At 34.4% G+C, this 5768-nt stretch overlaps 1 protein-coding gene across 9 annotated transcripts in view; it reads left to right on the forward strand.

Annotated features, from left to right (window-relative positions):
* Nucleotides 1-5768, forward strand: part of LOC115236100 (afadin) — a 47416-nt gene that overhangs the window by 517 nt on the left and 41131 nt on the right. The window contains exon 2 of one of the 9 annotated variants that reach the window (XM_029808300.1): nucleotides 2386-2806. The exons of 7 other annotated variants lie outside the window; for them this stretch is intronic. The gene's annotated coding sequence lies outside the window, so the exon portion shown is untranslated. Of the gene's footprint in view, nucleotides 1-2385; nucleotides 2807-4830; nucleotides 5328-5768 lie in introns of those variants that run through there. One more of the 9 variants, XM_029808301.1, reaches the window with a different exon arrangement.

Raw genomic sequence — 5768 nt, forward strand, 5'->3', positions numbered from 1 at the left:
TATATATATATAACAATTATCGAAATAATTTAAATTATTACAACTCAAAAATACTCTTGAGATAAAGCTTATCAGAGGATATAAGTTTCCATCTTTAAGCAATTTTGTAATATATTAATCATATATACATCTATCTAATATATCTGTAATAAAAATAACCAGAGAAGAGAGACCGTGAGAAAAAAACCGGAGCGATCGATCAAACATACGCGAAAATATAACATCGCTTCCGAATATACATATATGAAGAGATGGTTGAAGAAATAAGAATCGGTTTACCCGCGATACAAAGTTTTATTATTTTACGGGAGAGGAAGTAAAAGTAATGCAATTTATGCATTTTTGATATTTACTCGCACCACGCATATATAGCAGACTAGTATGCGCGAATTTTTTAAACGCCCCTTATAACGCTCCCGATTATTGACGCCTTTCACTCGCAGTATTTCTTATGGTGATTGGTATCGCTATCGGTACAGGATTTCCGAATTTCACACCGACGAGTTTTCATCTAGAAATTTATTTATATAATAACGCGTGAGAAATATGGACGTTTTATTAAAAGTAAAAAGGCGCGCGCCGAATATTTGCATGCAACTTATCAACTTTATTTAGACAACTTCCTGTGATTGACATTTAAATAGAATATGTATAGGCTTTAAAAATATACTATGTATTGAAATTTATTTATGTATCACACTTTAGAGATAATTGAGGACATTTGAAAACTTCAAGTATTAAAGTATGTAAAAGATATCAAAATCAGAATATTATAATTATTACTATATTAATTTTCATTTACATGTAATATATTTTTATTAATGATTCTTATCCACTAAAATTAGTGAATTTTACAATTTAATTGCGCATTCTTTGAATAATTTTATTTTTTATTTTTTTAAAGACGTTTTTTTAACCAAAACAAATCGCAGGTCGAATCTGATCTTATCTTATTTCATCAATTTAACGTTCGATGACCACTGCTTTTCGTACTATACATAGTATTTTTTTTATTTGATACGAATGGCTTCGTCAAGAAGATTTTTTTACTCGATCGTTTGGATTTGTTGCCCGCAATGACATGTGTTCTGTAGAGATTTAGGCACTTGGAGGTATTCGAGGTAATGACGATGCAACGACATACTCGCGACCTTCGTGCTCTCGTGGCTTCCTTCGCAGTACCGTAGGAAAGATTTATGAAACCAGAATCAGCGCTCTTGCATTCTTCTTTAAGAAATTTACGCAAATCAGAATATATTAATACGATCGATAAACGGCATTTCTACTAGGATGGCGATTATGTATAGAAAGTATGAATGAGAGTAGAAAGTATCCATGGCGTTATACCGTTGAATCTGATGCCGCGAATGCGAAAGCGCGACGATGAATTAAGAGATTCTTATCCACTAAAATTAGTGAATTTTACAATTTAATTGCGCATTCTTTGAATAATTTTATTTTTTATTTTTTTAAAGACGTTTTTTTAACCAAAACAAATCGCAGGTCGAATCTGATCTTATCTTATTTCATCAATTTAACGTTCGATGACCACTGCTTTTCGTACTATACATAGTATTTTTTTTATTTGATACGAATGGCTTCGTCAAGAAGATTTTTTTACTCGATCGTTTGGATTTGTTGCCCGCAATGACATGTGTTCTGTAGAGATTTAGGCACTTGGAGGTATTCGAGGTAATGACGATGCAACGACATACTCGCGACCTTCGTGCTCTCGTGGCTTCCTTCGCAGTACCGTAGGAAAGATTTATGAAACCAGAATCAGCGCTCTTGCATTCTTCTTTAAGAAATTTACGCAAATCAGAATATATTAATACGATCGATAAACGGCATTTCTACTAGGATGGCGATTATGTATAGAAAGTATGAATGAGAGTAGAAAGTATCCATGGCGTTATACCGTTGAATCTGATGCCGCGAATGCGAAAGCGCGACGATGAATTAAGAAAAACTTGGCATTTTAGCTCCTATTTTTGAGAGCAAATTGCTGATAAAATCGATTTTACACCCAGTGTCTTACTATTTTACTATTTAAACGAAATTGAGTTTTTATCGTCAAAGATTTAATAAGAGATCATAATCTCTACAAATTTGTCAATTTTTAAAAAAATATTATGCTATTATAATAAAAAAGTCATATAAATTTAAAATATATTCAAAATTATCTTAAAAAAAATAATTTTATTATTTATACTTTTAAATTTTATATATATATATATATAATTTATGGGAGAATACACATTTTTCGATATTAAATAAATTTGATAACGAGGAGAGAAATAAATGATAAAAAAGTGACAGATTATAGTTTTGAAATATTCTTTATTTATGTTCGCAAACAATTAAATAAAAATATTTATTTTACAGAGTGCGCTAAGTATCGTGTATTGTAGGAAATGAAAGAATCTGTCGACCGAGAGAAAGTACGCGATGAACAAATTGCACCCACTGTATAATTTGCCGTTTTAATTCACAACAACGCGTGTTTCGCGACGTGGACATTCGGATGGACGTTAATGAAGAAGGAAGAGAGAGGGAAGAGAGTGATGCGTGCTCTTTTGCTACAGGAATGTGCATTACAGAATATATACGAGGGGCAATACCTAGATACAAGGCAGGAAACGGCCGCTTAAGTGCAATAAACAAGCCGTTAGTACATACATCGTCTGTGATGTATATATTAACGCGATAGTGCAACAGCGGTAGCATAATTAAATGCACGATAATAGTCGTTGCCAGAAGTTCCAGAGTTTTGGTCGTATTGCTCGGGAAACGGAATTATTCATGAGTATGAATAGCTGGTTCCTTTTTTCTTTTTGTACTGTAGAAAAGAGAGAGTTTTATACATATATATATTAAAAACAAGAAAACTTTTTCCCCAAATTTTGATATTTTTGGTAAAATTTTTTTATCTATGACAAGTGCTAAAATTCATTGCTAAATTTAATTCCCGTTGTGAATTTAATATCCGGCAAGAGTGTTAGAATGAGCGTGAAAACATAAATCTTTCAAAGATATACTGATAGTATGACGGGTGTATCACGCGATAAAACTATAATGTCAAACGCATGATTTTGCAACGAGTAATTCTGAAACGATCAAATATTGTTGACAAACAGCTCAAGATTAGAAAGATCCGGAAGCACTTTTGAGATTATTCTATGTCACAATAATACCGAAAACTAATAGACTTGTCTAACATTTTTTAATTCTTTGTCAGACTACAAAGATTACGTTGAAAAAGAATGAACATCACACATTTAAGTTAATCGCAAAAATTATTTCTGAATATTTTGTGCCTTCGAATATTTTTGCAGAAAACTTCGCCTTCATAAAATATCAGATTTTTGTTATTTATTTTATGATTTATATTTTACTATTAATTTTGCTATTCATTTACAATTATTTTCTCTGTATTAACAATTAAAAAAATGCATTGTTATAGAAACATCTAATAATATTTTCGAAATAGTCGCGGCTCTCGAACAAAGTTAACACTCGGGTAATTTTAATCAGCTAAAAATATATATACGATACCCAAATATATACGTTCGAATAAATCAAGGAAATGGTTAATTCGATTCATCCTGCATAGTCATCCGATTCGCTCGCCGTTACTTAAACTTTCTGATTGTAAATCGAGACGAGCGCGATGACATTCGTGGCGATTCGCGTTATTATATCATTATACGAACGAGCATGTGCTCACCCTTTCGAATACTCCTGTAAGGCAGGTATTATATTCCCATTGACTGTTCCTCGCGCGTCTCCTACCGGTTTTTCGAAGGATAAAATCAGGTATTACTCGTCCGAGACGGACCGTTCATCGATCGAATGAATGCATTGCTCGGTATAACTCGAAAACTTTATACAAAAGAACGACTTTGATATGAAATAATTTTATAGTAGAAGAAATAATTTTTTGCCTTTTTTTTTAGATATCTCTCACGGTATATCTGAGAATATTATCATTTATTAATAATATAATGATTTGAATATATTACAGACATTTCTTAAAAATTTTATATTTTAATATTACTTTTAATTTAAGTATATACTATCCTGTAATACTACTCTCGAATATTCGAGTACTGTTATAAATGGGATATAATGTAGGATAGATCGCGGGATCAGCGATTTATGCGATTAATTATTTTTTTTTTTCAAATCGAAATCTAAATCTTTCATGTGAATAGTTTCTCAATGTTACGTCGCGAGCTTTCCGGTGCACCGGGACTGGCTAAGGACGATGAGCAGCATAACGAGCACGATACGCACAATAATTACACGCACCACCGAATTCGATGGTGCCGGTATAGAGCATTTGATATCTAACAGTGGTCTCTCCGAATCTTTCTTTAATGTAACGATTTATATTACGAGGCCTTGAAAACATATTGAAGCGCGCCTAAAGTTTGCCGATATCCTTCAATCGCGAAGAATTTAGAAAATTCTTAATATATGATACTGTTCAATATTTATATGAAAAGCCAAAATCGATTAATTCCATCTGGTAAATTTTAATTTTAATATCAAAGCACGTAATGCTTATATTAGCACGTAATGCTTATAAAGCATAATTAATGTTAATTTTATGTGCTCTGATATTATAATTAAGAAATTTACAAACAGTGGAGTTGATCAATTTAACTGCTGAGAGGTTCGTATATGATATTATTTCGCAAAGTAATTTATAATTAAAATTTGACATGACAAAGCATAACATCAGAAAAAAAATAATTTTTGATATATGTATATGTATTAAATTATCAATATTTTGTAACATACACACACACATATATGTATGTATATTTCGGGCGCCGGGAACTTAAGAGAAGTAGAAGTTGAGCACATTTGGGGCAATTGAAGTACGTCCTAAAATGTGCTTAACTTTATGCGTTAAGGCATTCCTTGTTCCCAGTATGTGCAATACACGGAAAGATTTGGGAACCACTGAAACAGTGTGTACCTCACGTGCGAGCGTAGTAATAGTAGGGATCGGGAAGGGGAGGGTGAGAGTGAGGAAGAGAAAGAGAGAGGGAAGGCGAGAGCAGGTAGAAGCGTACTATTGCCGTGTACGTGTCCAGAGAAATTCATCGTAATACATATATAGTTGAAATTTGCGGCGTAGAAGCGGAAACGAGATAAAAACGGGACCGTGAGTGACAAGATCCGATGCGTTCGATCGGCGAGGGAGTTTCAGACACGCTATAAACGAAATGAGAAATAATATCGGTACAACTTGTGTCATCTTAACAATCTCAGTGACACACCTGGCGGGACAAAACAACCACGAATCTCTCCATCAGGTATCTCGCTCTACATCTATACTCTCATTTCGACTTCCTCGAACTTTGCGACGTGTAGCAGGATACGCGAGATTCACGAAAAACGGCCCTAACGGCCGGCGGTACTCCAAAGCGGGGAGGATACCGTGCGTAGCAAGGGAAGTCCCCTCTTCCCTTTCTCCCCCCCCCCCTTCCTCACTCTCGGGGCCCGATGGAGTTACCTCGTTGGTTTGTCAGTCGCTTTGCCGTACGCACGAACGCGCGGAGCTCGTCACCACGCGCGTGGAATTCAACAAGCAGCGTCGTTGGGTGTGGCGGCGAGTGTTTGATTGTTGTCGTCGCGAGTGTGTACGCGACGCGGTGTATCGAACATTGTCCGAAAAGTGCGCTGGAGGAAGTCCGCTTTTTCCTTTTTTTTTTTTTTTTTTTTTCTTCGGATCCAGATTGTTTTTTTTTTATATA

This window comes from Formica exsecta, unplaced genomic scaffold (genome assembly GCF_003651465.1).
Source record: "Formica exsecta isolate Colony F162 unplaced genomic scaffold, ASM365146v1 scaffold245, whole genome shotgun sequence".
Classification (NCBI taxonomy): Eukaryota; Metazoa; Arthropoda; class Insecta; order Hymenoptera; family Formicidae; genus Formica; species Formica exsecta.